The following is a 23,474-nucleotide window of genomic DNA, read 5'->3' as shown; positions in this document are numbered from 1 at the left end:
CCCTCATGCCTCTTTCACTGTTGAAGACTTTTTCTCTTAATGCAGACTGAAAATTACTAGGCTCTTCAAATAGAATTGTGAGTCTACTTGACAAAAAGTCTAAAATTATTTTCAGTAGTCCACATTATAAAGAAATCTTATTTTTACCAGGTTAGAAAGATGTATTTTTCTTTGTTCTGAAGTTTTATGCAAGAAACACTTTATTAGGCATTGTGCGAGTTACAGGAATTCATTAATAATCACAAATTAAACCCCATCTAAACTGTGGAGGTCTGCTTCTCTGTCTTATTCCCTCTCTCTTTTATCAGAATATCTTTACCAATGCAATTCCAGAATGGTAACAGACAGGCACAGTTCAAATCTTGTGGGTTTTTACACCACTTTGATGGTTTTGTGAGCTGTTCCACAAGGTGTAATACAATGAGAGCAATCATATGATAACTGTGTTTGTGTTATACTATGTCTCATTCAATAAAAAGAAAATAAAGAGCATGATATGTTATAATTTTGATCTTTATTACTTAAAAAAGTCCTAGTGGCTTCATGTTTTGAGGCTTAAACCAGTTTCTTACTGAGATATGGATAAAAGTCCAAATTGAAGGAAGCACAAATTTAGAAAAAGTATGAGTTTCTAAATGCTGTAGCATGAGTTACGAAAGGAGGCAAAATACTGTAGTAGAGAGATGAGAAATCTGCTGTAGAACAGTAATTCCTGTTTTAGTTGAAAGTGCTTGAAGAGTGGCAAAGGTCATTTTTACAGATTGTTACTTTTATGAACGGATAGCCCAGATAAGTAAAGAATGTACATGTGAATTGAAGAATACACATGTGAATGAAAGATGAAAGCTCATCCCCTTTTTCAATATGCACAGAGTTAAATGAAGCCATGAAAGAACATATCAGTTTGGAGTTAAAATGTAGCATCATATCAATAGCACATAGATAATAAGACTGATATACAAGAAAACTGTAAGGTTTAAAGGTGATAAAGGAAGCATAATTTTTCCAGTTGGAATTAAAAAAGCAATCTAAACAGGTGTTACATATATGTAAATTGGCTAAGGCATTGGCATTAATTTCTTAAAACTCAGCTTGTGCTGAATCTCTTTCTGGTTATTTCTTTTCTTGTTTTTGCTAAACTCATTAGCAAGGCACTTGAGAAAATTTGCACTCAATAATTAAGTGCTCAGTAAATTGCTCAGTCCCTGTGATGTTTTATGGCCCAAAACCAGAGTTGAAAAGGAAATAGGATTTTGCTGGTTTTTAACAAATGCAAATATGCTTTTCAGTTCTTTAATAATATTCTATCAATCTTAGAACTTGTTGGAACCAAAGTTTTCAGTGGAGTGCACGTTAGTCTTACCCCTTATACCTCATAACTCAGAAGGGACCAGGCCTTAGGAATCAGCACTTAGCAATCTCCAACATGTGAGTAACTTCATCCCTACTGGCATCCACAGCAAAGCAGAATCCAGGTGGATAAAAATGTGAACGTTAGAATTCTCAAGATCTGTCTCTTGACCTGAATAAACAAACAAGTCCTTTTGCTATTTATTTCTACAGCAACCAACACAGCCCTAGGTAATGTTCCTTCTTTGGATACTTCTTAGGTTTCTTCTCTCCATTAAGTTAACATAAGAAAACAAAATTATTTGAAATTAAATATTGCATAGGAGACTCTACAGTCTTTCTTGCACAAAAATGCTATTGAAACTACTTGTATGTGAAAGAATTATTTCATTACAGGATACATATTCTTGTCATGATTTACATTTGAATAACATTATTTAAATCAAACATTACCTAAAAAACTATAACCACTTTATTCTATATGCGGTCACTTGTCCTTGTTCTTAGAGGACTACATTTTTATTCTGGTAAATGTTTCCTTGGAAAAAAAAAAATTGATGTGCACCATTCGGGCCACCATATATGCCTGAAACGCTATATCTGTATAACAGCACACTTTTACTTAGGGATCAATGCATTTAGAAATAAATTCCTTGATATTTTTCTAGGAGCTGATAAAATTTGTATAATTTTATTCCTAAAACCTGAATACCAAATCATGTTGTCTTTCTGTGCTCTATTCGTGTTTCTAGTTTTTGTTGTACAGGAGTTGGACTCAATGATCCTTGTGGGTCTCTTCCAAATCAGGGTGGGAATGCTCAAAAGAACAGACTTATACTGAATGATTTTCTACTACTGTTTTTCACTCTTATTATTAGTTCCTTCTGTAATAATTGCTCTTTGTCAGTCCCAAGTTTTACATTTTTTCTCCACCGTTAGGTTCATTCACTACTGTACACTCTTTCCATTTTGTTAGCTAGTTCTTCAGGTGCAGAACTTAGTGGACATTTTGTTAGCACGTAATATTGGTACCTCAGCTGCTTCAGCGTGGTTATTTCAGTTTCAATTTCTTGTTTCTTTTTTCTCCTATTGCTCTTTCTTTCCTCTGGGTTTTGCCCGTACATCTATCTAAAAATAGCCATAGATCTCCTGGCCTTTCCTTTACATTCCTTCTAAATAACCTATTTGTCTGTGATGGCTACAAGAAATTATTTATCTACTTAGATATGTTTTTGTCCATCTAACTAGAGGACATCAAAGTAAATAATCCTGAGTTGAGTCTATTCTGCCCCACATTATCTAGGATGCAATAAGAGTTTGATTCTGTTATGAAGGGAAATTCTTTAGTTCTATTTTTCCGTCCTTCCACTCACATTTCTTATTCTCATATATATTATGTTACATGCAGAAGGATGTTGCATGTTTACTTCAGATAAGGATCATTGTCTCAGTACAAATATTTAGTGTTTATTAAGCATACTCGTAATTAAATTACAATAACAATTAGATTTTATCAGCTTGCAAAGGTAAAAAAGTGTATTTTCCCTACATTTTTTCTAATATAATTTGAAATAATTTGTTAAATATATATTTAAAATATTTTTTTACACATTAAATTGTTTAATAATATTTTCAAGGCATCATATTTGATACTTAGAGAAAGTAGCATCCACTGTTTTCAGTCTAGAGAATACATAAAACAGAAATACAACAAATGTTACTCACTCTTCAAACCATATGAAAAGAGTTAGGAATTATTATATTAATAGATTACAGATCTAAAAAAATATGTATTTTCTATTAATGATGTAACTAATGTGCACAGAAGCAATTAATAAAATAAATGAATAGAAAGGGATGATCACATAAAGATGTAATCAATGTAAATGATAAAAAATATTGTTCAGTAGAAAAATTTGCTTAGAATTATTAGCACTATCCTAAAAACTGGGGGAAAAAAAAACTAACTTAAGAAAGATAAAAGGCATAATTACAAGATAATCAGTGTGGGGTTGGTGATATAATAGCTTTTTATCTGAAAAATGCCAAGCAGTGTAACAAATGAAGGCACCTATCGCAGCACTTCAGAGAGCACAGCAGGAAGGTTAGCTTCTAACTCCAAGAATGTGATTCAAAATTTAAAAGTGCTTTCCAAGCACTGCTTCATCTCACAGAATTATTTCCCTTTTGGGATAATGAAATTCTAATTAAAAATTTTCTCCCTTCATATACTCCAAAATGCATCAGGTTTGCAATTTTAAGAGATGATTTTCTTTTTAATTAAGTGTGTTTTGAATCACACACAACTGTGTATGCTCTTCCTATCTGCCAGATGTTTGTTAGTAGTGACTGCCAGTAGCATGGCCCTTGGAGAATCCCTCTCAATCAGTAGAACAAGACCTGTCTTTTCTCCTTTGCAGTGTTAAAAGTACTACATCTACTCTGTCATCTCTAGTGACTATGAGAGAAGAAATACATGGAAATAAAGGGCAAATGAGGGGCTTTAGAACTGAAAAACAAGAGCAATCTATTTGATTAAGGTTTCATATTGTGTAATTAGAACTTCTTTTAACATCTTTCACAGATAATTTTATTTGTACAGTGATCATTATTTTAGGATAGTTCATGACAGTCTCATAATTATGCTGCTTATGGTGAAAGTATGTAGTTGATGACCAAAAGGGTGTCTAAAAAGAGATCAATCCTGATATCAAAAAATACAGAAAGGATTAGAGATTTTCTAGTTCTGAACACAGAAACACAAAAAGAAAGGAAATATAATTGCAGTAATGACATATATATCAGGAACACAAATAGAGGAAACATAATAGCAGTGATATATAAATATATACTCTTTTTCTTTTATTATTTTTATGGTATTACCTTTTCCCTATATGTCTAGAAGACCGAGACCATCACAAATGCCACTCTGCTGATGTTTCATCACACACAATTCTGTACAATATCAGTCCTACACTATGAGTCACTTGGTGTCTAAGGAACAGTGAAGGCTCTCTCTGAATATTCTCTTCTCAGCTCAGCCATTCTTCTCTACTGAATTCTTCTCCATTCCTCTTTTCAGTATCTTGCATCTTCTTCTTTTCCATGCTGTTATCTCCCTTGAGACATTACAGAGTGGCATCCACACTTGAGAGTAGTAGATACCAAGCCATGCATAGGAATAAAAGCAAGATCAGTCTATACCAAAGAAGAAGGGAAAGGAGGGAAGGAGGTAGTTAGAACATAAATGGAAAAGAAGTGTCAAGTTCCAAGACAGGGATAATTGGATAACTTCCAGAATGTAAGGAGAAAGAGAAAGCAAAAAATAAAGGAAGAATGAGAGACGTAAAAAGTAAAAGAATACACAAAAGGATAATTTTAAAATGCATTTTTAAAAAGTAAAAAGATTATCAACATAGCAAACATAAATGAAAATCTGAGTCCACCATTATTCTGATTAGTTAACAAATTTTTTTCTGGTGCCACTTTGTTTTAATAACATTATATGTTAGCATGTGCAGACTTTTAAGTGTAGATTTCCAGTTACGCTGTGAGTATCATTCATTTCAAATGTCTGTGGCAATGGAGAAAATTAATTTTGTTGTCAGAATACCTAAATATAAAACCAGCAACTTTGACAAAGGCAATTACAGCATAAATAAGATCTTTCTGTATTTAAAATATTTTTTGGTTAGCAGATAAAGCAAAAAAAGTGAACTTTTTTTTGTTTCTGAAATATATGCAGTTTCTCACATACAGATTAATCTTAAACTAGAAAAGAGTACCTTGTGTGCTGTGCTGTATTGTTATGTTTGTTAGAGTAAATAAATTAGATTAAAAATGAAGCCTGGGGAAAGTGCTGCTGTATTGTAAGTCACTTGAGCATCACTAACTTGCCTTTCAAAATGGCTTGGTAACATAATGAGAGTTTTGTATTTCTTGTTTAAGTAATACATAGAATGGGAAGAATCTTGTTCTGGGCTATAATCTTTTTGTTTTCTCTTGTATATACTGAATCATTATTTGTTATTTGGAACTGTTGTAGGTATTAGTAAGCCTACACCTCATTGTATATGCCAAAATATAGAAAAGCAACCACTTAAGTCAGTGTAACTGTAAGCAGAAATTAACTTACTTCTATTATGAATAAAATGGAACTGAAGTCCTGCTGAGATTATTCATAAACTCTGTGATACACTTCAGTAGATTTGGCTTTAAATCAAGTTCTCTAGTGAAATAAGTAAAATCCTCTCTGATTTCACTTCAGTGTACACTCATTTAAATGCTTCTGGGCATCCCAGTTTCCTATATTCAATTATTTCCTTTGAATCTTCATATATATATATTTTTAATCTCTTTCCTGATATGCTAACTTCCAGCCATCGATTTTTCCTGGAGTCAGACTTGTTACTAACAGACAGGTCCACTCATACATATGTTCTGTTTTTCCCCCAGTAGGAAATCCAAGGATTTTCACCTCTTCCAAAAGAGAAAGAAGTGAATCTTTTCCCACTGGCTTTTTTTTTTTTTTTGTCCTACAGATGTTCCTGCCAAGCTCTTAAATTCAAGAATGCTCTTTCTGTGATTGGTATCATATTTCCATCAACTCACATACCATATAATTTCTTCAGTATTTCAATTTAGGTCAACAAAATATATTTTTTTCCAAGTGGATCGTGTTAGATTTGTAGTCACTAGACTGAGAAGTTATTCATCTGTCCTCTTATGAATGACTGATTATGGCTAATGAATTCAGATAGTCAGGCACTAATTAAAAAATACAGTTCTTTCCACAATCCTATGCACTGAATTCTGAAAGAATGAAGGTTTTGCATCCTTCATGTCTCACAAGCATCTTAGCATCATAGTTATACAATATTCTTGTGCTTCCTTGCCCAGTATGACAAAGATGATAGCCAAAAAAAGGCAAATGTTGCAAGCTGAGGCCAGCTACTATTGAAGCCAGCATCACTTTCTCCAGCTGTATTCTAACAAGTTTGAAATTAAAAATCTAGTTGTGTTCTCTCTGTCATCTGCCTACAATGACTAATATTTTTTCTCACATTGTTTTCTAAGATGTTAGTCAGCTTACTTTCCTCCTCTACATGCTCCTTTTGGAATTAGTTCACAGGACTATCATTCCTTAAAACACTGGTGTTACTCCAATATCATTTTCCTGCGTGGCCATAAAGCATACTGACTTCTACTGCTCTCTCTTATCGTTAGTCAATGCTTAGCTATAGATTTGTTTTACCTTTTTGATCTTTCTCATAAATCAGTTCCTTCAGAACTCTTTATCACTTTGCTTCTGTTTCCCAATCTCATTCTGTTTTCATCAATACTCTCTAAGTCCTTGATATTTAGGACCACATCCTCCCCTGAGTGATACAAAGAGATATGGCCTTTTTATTTATTTCTTATGATGCATCTTCAAAGCAGCTTTGTTACATATTATTTTATTTGATTTTATTTTTTTGAATCTTCACATGAAAAAGTATTGTAACTAAAAAACAGCTAAATATATCCTGAACTGGTGTTTTCTTAGTTTTCTGGTAACATGAAAATTCTAGTAGCTTGTATTCTCTTCATCGTGTACATAACCTTGTTCTTTTCTTTTCAAAATAAACACTGTGTTTGCTTCTTGGCCGGTCAAAACATGCTTAAAGCAACTGAGGAGAATGTTTCCAGAGCAAGTATAGTTATAATGATAGAAAAGTGAGACAGCAGTGCTGACTATGCTTGACGATTTTAACTTGGATCTTGCACAAGATGTCTATTTCAGAATATAAAAGCATTAACCAAATGTCTAATGCCAGCTCACAAAACTCAACAGCAAATGAATGGGAAAAGGAAACATTTTTTTTTTTTCCATTCAGGTTTTGAGGAGTAGCTGTTGTGGTTTTTGGGGGGTTTATTTATTTATTTATTTATTTATTTAATTCATTTGGCATTTCATAGGATTCCAACTAAAATTTTGAGGAAATCAGAGAATAAAAAAAGTGCATTAAAAATCCAAATGAAAAAGACTCCAGCTGGCTGTGTCATCCTTAGATGTTCAATTTCTGCCAGACCTTCCAGGCTCCTATATGCCTTCTCCATAATCAGAGACAATGGCTGTTCCAAAGCTCTGAATAGAAATCAGAAACACTGGCTCTCCATTTTGTTCAAAACACCATTCCTCCTCATCTGTATCTACTGATCAGAACGTTTTTTCAAGTCTACTTGTACTTTATTTTTTATTTCTGGAAGCTACTATATTGGAAAGTCTGAAGCTGTTCCTGCTGCATCTTTGAACAGATTATAAGTAATAGTGCTGGATAACTTCAGACACTCCAGTGAATGCAACAAAGCTGAAAATCATGCAGTGTTTCACCAAACGAGACAAAACTAATGCTGAGCGCTAAACTGTTGTGAATTCTTCCATATCTACTGTTGTTAAAATAATTTCATTCCAATGTTGAGTTTTACCCAAATATTCCGCCTGTTTGCTGCCATCCATTTAACACTTGACACTGTTACCTTGGATTCCTTGTCACAAGTTGGCTGTGCTCTGCTCAGGTTGTGCAGATTCTCTTAAAACAACGAGAGATCTGTCCCCAGTTGGTCAAGAGTTCATCAACGGCATATTTTCCGGCTTTAAATTTTTGAAATTGCAGCCTTTATCATTCCCTTTTTCTATGCATAGAGCTTCATTACTTTTCAGTGGAACTGGAAAAAAAATATGTCAAATACCATTTATATCCAATAACATTTATTTTCTTCTGCTTGGTGCTCTATTTTGTGTTCCTTCTTGTTTCCCTGCTGCTTCATGCTTTATAGCACATCACACACAATAATTGTCGTATGCTTTGCACCTGATTATGCTCAAATTTCCTGGAACATTTGCTGGAAAATTTCCAGTATTACAAAGGCAACAAATAATCTTCATAGAATAGAACAGATGGCAGGCACCTTTGACTTTATTATGGCATTGTTGCTTTAGAAATCTGCAGGTCCAGATGCTAAGGAAAAAAATGGAGCTTTGTTCACTGAACCCAATATCTGCTGCTTGTTTCACACTGAGTTAAAAATTACGGTAAATATATCATGTTTTTATGACCCAGTAGCTTAGGCTTATATCTGCAATTGCCTATGTGCTTTTATTTCCCCACTTAGTTTAATAAGAAAATTGCAGACTCAAAGTATTTCAAAATGGTGACAGTGAGAAAATCCCATCCTGCTGGTATATGACCACAAGTAATAAACTCAAATTCATTTAGTATCCATCAAGCTGCTGGGATGAGTGATGAGAACTGAAGAAGTCTTTCTTACCAGAGAAGGTCTCAATGTTTGCAAGACTGAATTGACCCAATAGTACAGCTTAGAGAGAAATGGGAGAGACAAACAGTTCTTAGGATCGAGCTTTCATGTATACTTCTGTATTATTATTATTTTTTTTAATTCAGAAATTCAGCAAATTGCACCAAACAGTTTCTCATCTACAAAAATTATCATAGCTGAGTAGCAACATGTAAAAATTCCTCAAAAATTTTTACTTTGTTTTTGAATTGTAAAGTTCAAACACTAATCTACAGTTGACTAACTTGTAAATTCAGACCAGTCCCTCTTTAACCTGCAACATGAATATATGTAGCCATAAAATAAACAACTCCCTGCTATGAGGAGTTGCCTGAGAGGCTCAAAAAAAGTGTATAAAGTAATATCATGACGTTGTGCTAAGGTATTCTGAGAAACAAGTAGGAAATGTTAATCAATGTGATGCACAATGGAATAACTTTCTTTAGGAAATTGTGCAACATTCAAATACAACCCAGACAATTCCTTTATTGATTTGAATCACACTTTTTACAAACTTTATCCCACAGAAATTAGTTAATCACTCACAATAAATAGATAGATAGATAGATAGATAGATAGATAGATAGATAGATAGATAGATAAAAAAGAAGAATTTCACTTGAGTTGAAAAGCCAAAACACCATGCTTCTGAATCGAGGCTGTTTGTCAATCTTCGGTCTACCCTCGTTTGAACGTGCATGTTAACTTTTTAATTGCATGATTATATGCTACTTTTTCCAAAAGACATCAGAAACAATCAGCACAAAACTTGGAAAGTACTCAGTGAATGAGCAAAGCAAAGAAATAACTGGTGAAAAGGCATTATTATCCTGAAAGAAAGCTAAAGATTTTTTGTCCATTAGTACCAAACTGATACGAGAGAAACTGATTTTCTCATGACAGAAGTGAAGTGGATGAATACTTATGAGTAATGTCAAGGTATCTAAGGATATGTACTTGACATGGAATTCACTTTGATTGGAAGAATCCTGTTTTCCTAAACAATTGATTTTTTTATTTTATTTTTCAGTACTTAAATTCCAGTAAGCTTTAAAAAAAAGCAAGCTGAGTGATTTCTATTAATTTCTGTTGTATTTGCTTAACCAAATTTTTCTGCATAATCACAAATTTTACTTCACATTGTGTTTGATAATAAAGATTATCATGCATTGTTTGTAACAAATAACGGTAAAACAACCTAGTTATATACACAAATTATAAACTAACTAATTGTAGATATATTTAATTGCTAGGCAGCAGAGCAGCTGGAGAAACAAAAGTGCTGCTAATCTTAGTGCTAAGCAATAGTAGGAGAAATACATCATGCGTGAAGATGTAGTTCCAAAGTATGGAGCACAGCTAGAAGAACATTAGACATAGGAAAACACACTGCTCCCATTTAGCCTCAGAATGAAGTACTTTGCTCTAATTATGATTTATCATTTTATGAAGAGAATTCACCATCTGGAATAGTAGATAGATCACCTAAGAACAGGATACAGAAGGCTGGATCTGAAAAAGATTGTTATCCACCTAAGTATTTAGATTTCTAGAAGAAATATTGGATAAACGAAATGTAATCAGTGTTACGTCTCATGAATTTTGACAATGTTTTTTGAAGGAAAAAAAAATGACATGAAGCAATGGTTTAGAAATCCACTTCCAAACTCGTATGGCCGTATCATATACGACGATAATAGGATATATTCAGGTAAAAGATCCTTTTTTTCAGATTCTTTGACACTTAGTAAAATTTTAATCAATTGACTCAGATTTTTCTGTATTAGGATTTTGATTTACGATTACTTTGAGACCAAATCTGGTTAGTTTTTTCCAAGAATGGAAATAGAAGAAACCAAATGGGACCAGTGTTATTTAACATCTTTGTAGGCAACATATACAGTAGGATAGCGTGCACCCACAGCAAGTTTGCAAATGACACCAAGCTGAGTGGTGCAGCTGACATGCTAGAGGGAAGGGATTCCATCCAGAGGGACCTGGACAGGCTTGAGAAGTGGGCCCATGCCAACCTAATGAAGTTCAGTAAGGCCAAGTGAAGATCCTCCATATGGGTCAAGGCAATCCCAAACACAGATACAGGTTGGGCAGAGAATGGCTTGAGAGCAGCCCAAAGAGAAGAGTTTGGGAGTGTTGGTTGATGAAAGATTCAAAATGAGCCAGCAATGTGCATTTGCAGCCCAAAAGACCAACTGTATCCTGGCTTGCATCAAGAGAAGAGTGACCATGAGACCAAGGGAGGTGATTGTGCCCCTCTACTCTGCTCTGATGAGACTCCACCTGGAGTACTGCATCCAATTCTGGAGCCCCCAAAACAAGCAGGACATGGAGTTGTTGGAGCAGGTCCAGAGGAGCACCACAAAGATGATTAGAGGACTGGAGCACCTCCCCTATGAGGACGGGCTGAGAGAGCTGGGACTCTTCAGCCTGAGAAGAGAAGATTCCGAAGAGATCTTATAGTGGCCTTCTAGTACCTGAAGGGGTTCTATAGGAAAGCTGAGGGGAGACTTTTTATAAGGGCGGATAGTGACAGGATGAGGGGAAATGGCTTTAAACTGGAGGAGGGTAAATTTAAACTAGATACTAAGAAGAAATTATTTTCTGTGAGGGTGGTGAGACACTGGAACAGGTTGCCCAGTGAGGTTGTGTATTTCCACTCTCTGGAGGCATTCAAAGCCAGCTGGATGGGGCTTTGAGCAACCTGGTCTAGAGGGAGACATTCCAGCCTATAGCAGGGGAGTTGAAACTAGGTGATCTTAAAAGTCCCTTCCAACCCAAAGCATTCTATGATTCTATGACTCTAAATGAAAGGAATAAACAGTGAGAAATCCATGTAGTAGAGTATCTCCAAATGATTCAAAAACCAGGGCATGTAAATCTCATTGGGTTGACTGCACTTTGGAATCTGTTAGAGGGAACTAAGGAAACATTCTCACTTTGCATTAGTCTATTACTTATGTCCAGTTATAGAGCTATTCCAGGCATTAAAAAATAGCTATGTTAGCCTTCTAAATTGAAACAGCCAGGTAATCCTTGCATTATGCAATTTGTAAGCACTCAATTTTGAGGGGGAAAAAAAAATTCTATATTTATAGTTTCATTCTATGATTTCTTATGCACATCTTATGTTTCAGGTTTTCTGCATTGCTCCCTAACAGGATTTCCTTTTATTTTGCCTGCAAAGCTTTTTATTTGTTTTACTCATTCGTTGTTTTTCTTTCAAAACCAGTTACACAGCATAGTCAGCTTCAGTTTTCTTTTAAGAAATCTCTTAATAATCATGAGATTGAGCTACAAGTTTTAATTATTGGAGGAAGGATAAAAAATAGGGTACTTAACAAAAACAACCACAGAAACAGATTGTTGAAGCAACAGAGAAGGTAGAACTATGCATGTCATGTAATTATTGTCTGAAATTTGAAGCAGCTAAGCTTTGATCCTGCAAAGGCACACATACTCAAAGGCTTAGCTTAACTCACTAAAATCAATGGAGCTTTTGCAATGCAAACTTGCAAGCAAATGTGCATGTTTTAAAGGTGTCTATAATCACATTTTCATATGAAAGGCCACAGTGTCACTGTTTAAGAGTTTTTAGGGGATGCCTTGCAAATCACATTAATCTGAACTGCATTTCAGCTTTTTTAATTCATTAAAATGTAAAAAGTGTCTACTTTGAAGGGAAAAAAAAAGGGGGGGAGGATATTGAAGAGGTCATCACCTTTTACAATGTACTTCCATATGACAAGGCTATGGGGATACCTAACTGCAGCCTTCCAGTACTTAAAGGGGATCGACAGGAAAGACTGGGAGGGACTCTTTATCAGGGGGTGTACTGATAGAACAAGAAACAATAGTTTTAAACTAAAAGAAGATAGACTTCAGTTAGGAAGATTGTTCACTATTAGAATGGTCAGGCACTGGAACAGGTTGCCCCATTTGGAAGTGTTGTATGGGGCTTTGAGCAACTGGATCTGGTTAGATGTGCCCCTGCCCAGGGCAGGGAGGTTGGAACTAGATGATCCTTAAGGTCCCTTCCAATCAAAACTGTTCTATGGTTTTATAATTTTCTCAGACAAATCTATAGGAAAACACATTCAAGTGCTAGTAAGACTAAGCTGGTTTTGGTTTTACTTCTTCTGCCTTACTTCTACAGAAATGTTATGTGATAATTTTTGGTTTATGAAGGTAATGAGACATGAACAGTATGACTGCAAAGAGATCCAAAACAGCATTTCATAAAACCGCCAAACACTTTAGATTATCCATATGCAGGTTATTAATGTATCAGGAGCACTGACAAGTTTGTCAGGAAGTGATCTAAAAGGCAACACAACTTTTTTTGTTTCATTATTTTATTTCTAACTAAGCATCTCCTCTCCAAAGGAACTCACAGATATAGAAGAGTGCTGCTTATAGGTGGAACTGTAAAGTTGAATCACCAAGATCTTTACTATGTAACCGATATCTTTGTAATTTCAAAATATAATTGTATTTTTTAATGGTATATTTTTACTTAAATGTTAAGTGTTTTATTTACTTATTTATTCTCTCTCGCCACTCCTCTTTCCTCTTTCGTATCTTTCACTGCCAGACTATAATGAAAATTCTTCCCCAGAAGGTCACAAAAGACTGACTTTTTTATTATGGATAAGTTCCCTTACTCATTCCATTCTTGGATTTGACTCTGGATTCTTATAAATGGCCTACACAAAGTACTTTAACAGTTTTTATAGTGGTGGAATACTCTAATTCCTGTGTACACACAAAGAAAAAAATATATTTTGTCAATGCAAATGTTTTATCTGGGTTGGTGTTCCAGATTGCACTAGCTATATCATTCTTTGGTAGCATAAGTGACATCTGTGTGAAGGACACACTAACAAAAGGACAGATACCTGTTGGTTGGCACTGTGCATTTGCAATGTTAAGAGCATTCCACTTCAGAGAAAAGTTTCATCCAACCGGATTTAAGCATTTTAGTATTCTCTGCAATAAATGTCTTCCGCATATGAAATCTATGCTACATCAATTAATCTTCTTAGGTAGATAAGAGAGAAACACAGCAAGACATCACTAATCTTGCCAGGTCTAATGCTGGCAACTCACTTGTGTCTTATTTTACTTTTTAAGGAGTAGTAAGAGCTCCAGTGAACAGGCAAAAGCTTTGAGGTAAACAGTTCATCCTTAATCATAAAGATGAAAATTCTAGCAGCAGCACAGATCAGGCTTGTAGTGCATAGCACCTGAAGAAATGTAGCAGAAATACAGTGTTGTATATCCTTCAGACAACAGTTCTCTAATAATAATAATTTTAATTCTAAATTCTAACAAGCTCACTGTTTGCACAGAATACAGTTTTCCATATAAAGTCCTGTGGCCTTAGTTCCCAGCCTGTTAGTAAATAGCCTGATCATGCATTCCTTATTCAAACAAATCTGTAGTTGATCTTTTTAATTTACTTACCTTGACATATCTGCAATTTCTTCGAAGGTTATAAGCATTTATGCTGGGATCTATATTCTTTTAAAAGTTGACATGAGACTTGATCGTGTATTGTTTATTCAAGCAGAAATTCCAGAAGGAAACCACTTTTTTTTTTTTTCACCAAATCACGGAATATTTTATGTTGGAAGGGACCTCTGAAGGTAATCTGGTCCAATCCTCCTTCTTAACTACTGAATTGCAATAATTCATTGCCCTTTTTTTAAAAGCTGTAACATGACAAAGGAAAAGTAAGTAAAAATAGTCGTATTTAGCTTAGCTATTCGAATTGAAAATCACATAGTTAAAATTTAAAAATGTTACATTGCAAAATAAGGAGGGTATGTTCTTATATTTTTATACTAAATGTCTATTTTTCTTTTCAGTGACTTTTTTTATTTATGTGAAGTCCATCAGATATTCAGCTCTTTTAGATCATTTTTTGATCCATTATATATTTAAAAACACATAATAAATGCATATAATTACGTGTTATGTATAGATATAATATACACAAATCTATTTATAATTTTATATTTTATATAAAGAACAAAGAAAAAACACATTACAGACTAAAAGAAGTAGAAAAAAATTTGAAAAGAAAATGGAAAAAGAAAATCTGAGATATGGTGAGTTCTATTTCAGATAGAAGGGTGGAAGTAATTATTTGATATTTTAAAAGTAACAGAGAAGAATCTGCAGTGGAAACAGATCCTTCAGCTTTCCTGATGAGTAATGTGTATTTGCTGTCAATCAGCCTCTTAAGGATGCTGAAAAATAAACTACCTGAATTTAAGGCAGTAGATTTATTTTAAAAAATAATACTAGAAGTTCACTTCAGTAATACATCTCTTAAAAACAACAACAACAAAAAAGACATCATTTGATGTGCTAGCTAATAGAACATTTGTAAGTCTTGAATAATTTTTCAGTGATATTCAGACCTCTCACATAGAATTTTCACCAATATTTTTGTCCCTATGTAAAAACATACATAGCTTCACCTTGCAAAGATATTTCCAAAAGAGAAGGGTTTTTTTCCAGCAGACCAGCAGCAGCTAGGGAGCTTGTCATTTGGAGCCAAATTAGCCACGCCAGTTACATGCATGTTTTATGGGAGATAAGTCTATACTAACCTAGATAGGTGTTCTTGAAAATCTTGTCTCCAGTACTAAGCATTTAGATGACTTCATGTATCTGATATTGGTGCCATGGTCCTCCAAACAATTTGTGTGTGCCCACTGCTAAGTTCATAAGTAGTTCTGCTGATGTTAGTGGTAAAACTCAGAAGATTCAAACGAAAGACAAAAAACCCAGAATGAACATTTCCAGGTCTAAATTCAAGGAAGCATCCAAGCTTCAAGGAATGTTCCTTCTGCTTTGAAGGCGAGTGTCTTAAGGAAACATAAATAGGCTGGCTGGAGAAATCACTTCTTTGCAATTAATCTCCAGGTCAAATAATATATTTACTGAGTACCTAAAATAAAGCACATTGACAGGAGACCTCTAATACATGTTTTCCAGGTGCCTGTTGTAAACACAGATTTCTGAGCTCACAAGATATGCAAAGTAAGAACCTTTGGGAGTTTGGTCTTGCACATATTCTGTGCCTTATTTTTTCTTTACTGACAATCTGCAAAAGAGAAAAAAGAGAAACATGAAATTATAGAATCACAGAATATCTCAAGTTGAAAGGAACCCACAAGTAAAACTACTGGTTCCATACAGGACCACTCCAAATTCAAACCCTATGTCAAAAAGTGCTCTCTAAATGCTCCTTGAACTCTGGCAGCTTAGGGTCATGACCACTGCCCTGGGGATATTGTTCCATACCCACCATACTGCTGACTTGGATTCAACTTGCCGTCAGCTGAAACCTCCAGATTCTTTTTTGCAGGGTAGCTCTCCAGCCACTCATCCCGCAGTCTGTACATATATCCAGTGTTGCCATGTCCCAGGTAAAAAATCTGGCACTTGCTCTTGCTAAAATTTACGTATCTGTTGGTTATCCATCCCTCTAATTTGTCAACATGTCTCTGCAAGTCCTCTATCCCTGAGGGATTCAACAGTTCCTACCAATTTAGTGTTATCTGTAAACTTACTTCAAGTCCTGTACTCAAGTTACTCAAGTCATTTATGAAAACATTAAAGAGAATGGCTTAAAGGCCCTACAATGGAGTCCTGTGGAACTCCACTAGTGATTGGTCACCTGCTTGATATAATCCCATTTACTACCATCCTTTGAGCCCAATCTGTCAGCCAAATGTTCATCCACTGAATTATGTATTTGTCTAGCTGGACATTTTGTCCACAAAGATACTTTGAGAAATAGTATTGAAAGTTTTGCTGAAATCCAAAAATATTACATCAACTGGCTTCTTCTAGTCAAATAGAGGGGTAACTTTGCTGTAAAAGTAAATTGAATGCACTTCCCCTCACAAACCCATGTCAGCTGTACCCAGTGACTGCATTGTTTTTTACATGTTTTTCAATAACTCCCAGAATAATTTTCTCCATAATTTTGCCAGGCACAAAATTGAGACTTATAGGCTGGGATAAATCCCTTCAGGCTCCAAGCTAGATGACTTACTTTTTATTGGCTTGGACACTTTTCTGAGACCACTCTCTCCAGCTGAGTGCTGTAAAACAGCCATGCTTTCTTCCCATCACAGGAAGCAAACATGCAGTTTGTTCAGGAGCTGGGCTTCAGGGTCTATAGTCGAGTTTAAAGGAGATGACTAACTACCACCTAGCAGTTTGTAACAGAAACAGTGCTGTAGATTCACCCTTCTCTGGAGTGGTTTAAGCATCAAATTATTTACTTGCTGACAGAATCTAAATGCTCTTGTAGGCTTCCAGGCATCTCGTTTATTCAAGAGAACATGGATTTCATATTGCAAGCTCTTACTTTTCAGTGCAAATATTATACTCTGTTTAGAGTGTGTAGGATCTAGTCACCATAGTGTTAAACTGCAGTTGCCTTAACCCTTTTCTAGCTTTAAAAACAGGTAACACTGAGCACTGTATTCTTATTCTCCCATTGTCCATTTTTTCCTTCCACTAGAAAACAACAATAAAAAAAAAACAAAAAATACCCCTGAGAGTTGCATTAAAATCAATCTGCTACTGAAAGAAAAAGCATAATTCTACTGAGAAAAGCCAGAAAAAAGTGGCCACTTTGCTGCCTGCAGAAATGGACAGAAGATGTATATGAGTTCTGAGGAGAGGAAATTGCCATTAACTCCTGTGCAGGATTTATTTCAAAAAGTATTTAAGATGATTTCATCTCAGAGATTAATGCTTGAAGTGAAGAGAAGTGAGAAGCTGCAGCATGGAAAGCTGATTTGTGAAATGTAATCTGGGATGGAAACTTTCAGTTTGGGAAAGGATTGTAGTATGCTAGGGTAATTTTAGAGCTATTTTACATTTAGATAATGCATCTGTGATTTGATGGAGAAAACTGATGGAAAATGCTAAGAAAATCATTTAACTCAGGAGCAATGCAATTATTGAGAAATAATTCATACAAGCAGCATGCCTGGGATTGACAAAATGTGCCTTTTAACTTCTGCCTATTGAGCATAAATATATTTTATGAAGCTCCCTCCTAACTTGAGCTCAAAGGGGACAAACTCTGTAGAGAAAATCCCTTCATTCAGAGGTGCAAGGCTAGAACGCTTTTATTGTGGTGTCCAATCTGCAGGAGAGAAAAAAGAAGATAATGCAGTGGCAGCCAGTAAAATATCCTCACAAGTTTTTATATCTCAAAGGCAATATGAAAAGTTAGTTGTGGAAAAACAAAACAAAACAAAACCCAACCTAAGCTAATAAATAATGCATTTAGATTTAAAGTATTTGGATTATTTAGGGGATTCAGCAAACACTAAGCTAAGAGATATCAGCATGGGAAACTTGGACCATGCTGGGAAATGTTTGTTAAATAGAAAAATTTCAGTCTACACAGGAAAAGGAATAAACTGATGAAAAGCAGTGAATGATTTAATACATGTGTACAGGGATGCTCTGTATTTCACTCACCCACATGACCACCTCTTCCCATCTTCAGACTGAATTGCCATTAGACAGTACTTGCAGAATGCACAGGCAACTCAAGCAGAAAAAGAGTGTGACCTCTTAACAAAAGACAGTTTTCATTTCTTTCTTCTACTTTGCTTTTGTTGCCATGATAAGGCTATCTCTTGCCATTTGTTCCTAGTAAGTGGTTTACACTCTGTTTTCCTGCCACTGGTGTTAAAGCTGTCATCTGTGTTTCATTATCTACTCTGATGGGTTTTTAGCCACTCTTCAGCTTATGAAAAACACAGCTGCCAAAATAATCAAGTCAGCTATTATGAGATGCCTGCCTCTATTTTGAAGCTCTACTTTCTTGCACTATTTCCTGCCAAATTGGGGTCAACTGTTACAGTTTTGACACAGCATATCACTTTCAAACATGTCCTCCAATGAGGTTCAATAAGGCCAAGTGCGGGGTGTTGCACTCAGGTAGGGGCAATCCCAGGTATTTATACAAACTGGGGGAAGATCTCCTTGAGAGCAGCCCTGCGGAGAAGGACTTCGGGATCCTGGTAGATGGGAAGCTGGACATGAGCCAGCAGTGTGCGCTCGCAGCTCAGGAGGCCAACTGTGTTATGGGCTGCATTAAAAAAGGGGCAGCCAGCAGGGAGAGGGAGATGATTGTCCCCCTCTGCTTGACTCTTGTGAGGCCCCATCTGGAATACTGCATCCAGGCCTGGGGCCCCCAGCACAGGAAGGATGTGGAGCTCTGGGAATGGGTCCAGAGGAGGGCTGCTAAGATGATCAGAGGGTTGGAGCACCTGTCCTAAGAGGAAAGGTTGAGGGAACTGGGCTTGTTTAGCATGGAGAAGAGAAGGCTCCGGGGAGACTTCATTGCGGCCTTCCAGTACTTGAAGGGAGCATATAAACAGGAGGGGGAACGGCTGTTTATGAGGGTGGATTGTGATAAGAGAAGAGGGAATGGTTTTAAACTGAGACAGGGGAGGTTTAGATTAGATATTAGGAGGAAGTTTTTCACCCAGAGGGTGGTGACACACTGGAACAGGTTGCCTAAGGAGGTTGTGGATGCCCCATCCCTGGAGGCATTCAAGGCCAGGCTGGATGTGGCTCTGGGCAGCCTGGTCTTTTGGTTGGCAACCCTGCACATAGCAGGGGGGGTTGAAAGTAGATGATCATTGTGGTCCTTTTCAACCCAGGCCATTCTATGATTCTATGATCTCTATTCACTCTTTTGTTTATGGGAGCAAACATCTTAGAAGTTCTTCCTAGGTAGCCTCTTAATTCTACAATACATTTCTACAATACAGTTGATCTATAAATTGATCCTAGTGTCTTTCCATTAAGACCTAAGGATATAATGTTTGGAAAGAAGTACTCTAATCTGATAGGAATTCAAGAGCAACCCAGATGCTGATATAAATTTATTTTGAGCATTCTAAAGCAGTTTGGACGTGCATACTTAAACACATGATCTTAGTTCTGCCATCTCTGTTTTTCTTTTTGTCTTTCTTCTTATCTTTTGCTGCAATCATTTGTTGTGTCTTGGCTCAGACAAAATATTCCTTATGGAAAACTTTCCATGTGCATGTGAATGCTCATACAGCAAATATGAACTTCTGTTCTGATGGAGTATTTCAGGAACCTACCAAAATATATGTTATTTCAGTACTGTTATAACTATAACTAGGTGGTGCATCAGTTAGCCAAAAATATATGCCTCTGTAAAAGAAATGTTGAGGTTTTCTTCAAAATTCTAAGAGATGTTAAAGCCATTCTTGTCACTCACAACTCCAGTTATGAAGCAGACTCAGTCTATCATGTAAGCAAGTCATCACTCTTAACATGTAAAAGTAAGACAAATTTCATCGAAATAGCAGAATTCATATTCTGGATATGCAAAATCATTTAAATTTTCTGTATGGCCTAAATTTTCTGTGCATGGTATTTGCATGACAATTTTTCTGGAGGTATGTAATAGTATAGGTTATGATGACGATTATTATTAGGACTCATTAGGAACTCACAAGTTCCATTTTTACTCTTACTCTACATATGTCTTATAGTATAGACATCATTTACATATATTTTAGTATATCTCAGATAATGCAACACCCTTTAACATTGCTTTTTCTCTACATAATAGCTATCATTTTCTGAATAAAGTTAAACTTAAGTCTTTAAAACTACAAAAGAACATAGAATCATAGAATCACCAATACTGTAAAAGAAATCTAAGATCATCCAGTCTAATCATCCACCTATCACGAATATTTCCCACTAAACCATGTCTCTCGGTACATTTAAACGTTTCTTGAACACCTCCAAGGATGATGATTCAACCATCTCCCTGGGCAGCCTGTTCCAGAGACCAACCAGTCTATAGGAGAAGTATTTCCTAATATCCAAACTGAATCTCCCCTGGTGCAACTTGAGGCCATTCCCTCTAGTCCTATTGCTAGTTATGTGGGAGAATAGGCCAACCCCCATCTCGCCACAAGAGAGTTTTAGAGAGCAATAAGATCACCCCTGAACATCCTCTTCTCCAAACTAAATTATCCCAGCTCACCCATCTGCTCCTCACAAAACTTGTGCTCCACACTCCTCACCAGTTTCATTGCCCTTCTCTCTTCACTGAGGCTCCAGGGCCTCAGTGTCTTTCTTGTAGTCAGGGGCCCAAAAATGAACACAATACTTGAGGTGCAGCCTCACTAGTATTGAGTACAGAGGGACGATCACTTCTCTGCTCCTGCTGGTAATACAATTTCTGATACAAGCCAGGATGCCTTTGGCCCTCTTGGAAACCTGGTCACACTGCTGGCTCATGTTCAGCCGAGCACCAGTCAGTACCCCCAGGTCCATTTCCTCTACATAGTCTCCTGCCACTCTGCCCCAAACCTTTAACATTGCCTGGGGTCGTTGTGGCCAAAGTGGAGGACCCGGCATATTATCTTGATAAAAATCCAGCCTGAGAACACAGTTTCATGGATACAGAAGAAGAAACTTACCTTTAATTATTTCATTTATGATCTCTGAGAGCATCCAGCTTGCTAGGCCAGCCCACAAGCTCACTTTTACGGGAAAAGAAAAAAAAAACAACAAAAACCCCTGGGCAAACAAACACATATGTTAAGCAGCCTAACCTTGGCTGCGTACTATATGCATTATTTTAGTGATATCATTATGAAATGCTGTTTAAGCTAAGTTAATGATTCCTAGACGAGATCAGACTGAGAGCTTGTGAAAATGTGTGTGATTGAGTGCTGACGTGATATGAGGTGGAGCAAAAGTACATACTCTCTTTTGATTTCCCTGATGAGGTAAACAGAGGCACAGTGAGAAAAAGTCTGTTGGAGGAGAGTGGGTGGAAATGCATGCCCTCGGTAAGAACAGAGAGTTGACAGGTTTTGTGTTGCTATCTATTTTCAATATTTTATGTCAGAAATTGCCGAGGGTATTCGTGGGAGCCCCTAACTGTGAAATTTCACTGTAGCAGCAAGTAGCTGTACAGCTTTATCCTTATTTGAATGTATTTAACAAATACTCTAAATTACAGGTTCTTTGACTGCTAGAAGGTAGCGCATCATCACTACCAGTAGGAGTTATGCTCCAAAGCCTCCTGCGTGTTTTGGGCAGGAATAACTACATCTTCAGCAGACCAAACAATTTTAATGCAAGCAACAAAGGTCACTTGAAATGCTTGCCTTACACAGCCGAGAGCTGGAAACATTCAGAACACGTTGACTTTGACCTCAATGTTGCTGGGGAATTAGGCATAATCCAGAGAAAACCGCTAACCAAGAGCAACACTGAGGCATTTCCTGATAAAGCCGGTGACAGTCTATCACTTAGCATGTATGAAGCATATAAAAATCAATTTTTTTTTAACATTTTTAAACTTTACGAAACAAGAACTTCTGCCTAAGTTTGGAAAAATCTATGCAACAATTGAAATATCTAAAGGATCCATAATTTCTAGGAAATGAGAGAAAGACTATAAGCCTGTAAGATATCTTATGTTGTGTGTATTTGGTTGTTTCCCTCAAGTCCACAGCAGAGGTGTGACAAACATGTAGTGAAGTTGGATAGAACAGAAGGCAGAAAAGAGCTAAACATATTGTACCTTTTTGATATTCTAACTGCATTGCCTCCTTCTGTTGCTTCAAATCACATCTGACACTTATTTAGTTACATTAATCTGATAGATTGCAAATGTGTATTCAAGGCTTTAAATGTAATCGACACATGTTAAGAATATAAACATAAAAATCTGAAGTATCTGAGTCTCATCCTCCTAAGGGCATTCCTAATATTTTTACCTGTGTCAGAAATAATGTTGTCTTTTTTATATTCCTAGTTTACTCAACTCATTTGGATTTTTAGTTATTTATTATACTGTTCAGATTTGGCAGTTTCACTTGCCAGGATCAGTGGCTGTGATGTCCATAGCTGTCATTCAATAATATGACAATAATATGAAATTGTACTTTTTTTCTTCGCTATACCGTGTTATTCTCAATTTAAGAATGTTCACGAAAAGTATACAATTGTTCTTGAGCTTGATAAAAAAGATTATGATTCTGTTCCAAAAATCACTCTTTTTCTCCATTACTATAAATTTTATGTATAATTTTTCATGTTACTAGTGTCACTCTATATTGCAAAGATAAATTTTTGATTTTAACCAAAAAAGTAAACTGTCATACTTGTGTCCTGCCTTCTTAAGTATTTTAATCACGTTTTCTTTGCAGTAAGATTTTTATAACTTTTGCTTCTGGATATTTTTTTGTTTATTTGGTGTTGACTTTTTTTTTCATTTCATGTTTGAAATGGCTTATATCCTTGACAGAAGTTAAGTCCTGAGTTCATGTTGGCAGTTGACTGACAATGACCTTGTCATAGCCTTTAAAATACTAGTTAGTGACACTGTCCTTTAGATGGTGATACTAAAAGAATGTAGACACGTAGAGACAAGATGTGCATATCTACCACCCTACACTCTGTTTTTACCAGTTCAAATTATACAGTTCAGCCTAGTCTGTTGATGGGGTGTAGAATATTTCTGATTTAATCATGTTGCATACTTAATTACCATGACAATATATCTATGCAAAGTCCACTGAGCAGGTTAAACACAGACAGGTGTGACAGTGTACTTCCTCAACATGTCCATTTCGCAGACTCCTTGTTCAAGCAGTAGGCAGTGGCAGTTGTGATGGCTGCATTTGGTTACACAATAACCAATGGTTAACAGA

General features: G+C 36.0%; 1 protein-coding gene and 2 long non-coding RNA genes across 4 annotated transcripts in view; 1 reads left to right on the top strand and 2 right to left on the bottom strand.

The window, feature by feature from the left end:
- The window catches only part of FUT9 (fucosyltransferase 9), a 110,449-nt gene that overhangs the window by 49,947 nt on the left and 37,028 nt on the right, over positions 1 to 23,474 (top strand). The gene's annotated exons all lie outside the window — the stretch shown is intronic.
- On the bottom strand, positions 4,513 to 14,307 carry LOC146545024 (uncharacterized). 2 transcript variants are annotated; one of them, XR_014881474.1, is made up of 4 exons: positions 14,170 to 14,307; positions 8,662 to 8,709; positions 7,870 to 8,058; positions 4,513 to 4,641 (listed from the first exon to the last, which is right to left on the bottom strand). It is a non-coding gene; the product is annotated as an uncharacterized LOC146545024 (long non-coding RNA). The 2 variants fall into 2 exon arrangements; XR_014881475.1 differs by lacking the exon at positions 8,662 to 8,709 and having other exon boundaries at positions 14,170 to 14,302.
- On the bottom strand, positions 15,628 to 21,747 carry LOC146545023 (uncharacterized). The gene is made up of 3 exons (XR_014881476.1): positions 21,228 to 21,747; positions 16,778 to 17,884; positions 15,628 to 15,820 (listed from the first exon to the last, which is right to left on the bottom strand). It is a non-coding gene; the product is annotated as an uncharacterized LOC146545023 (long non-coding RNA).

This window comes from Meleagris gallopavo, chromosome 2 (genome assembly GCF_905368555.1).
Source record: "Meleagris gallopavo chromosome 2, MGAL_WU_HG_1.1, whole genome shotgun sequence".
Classification (NCBI taxonomy): Eukaryota; Metazoa; Chordata; class Aves; order Galliformes; family Phasianidae; genus Meleagris; species Meleagris gallopavo.
This window is presented reverse-complemented; position numbering and strand designations above follow the sequence as displayed.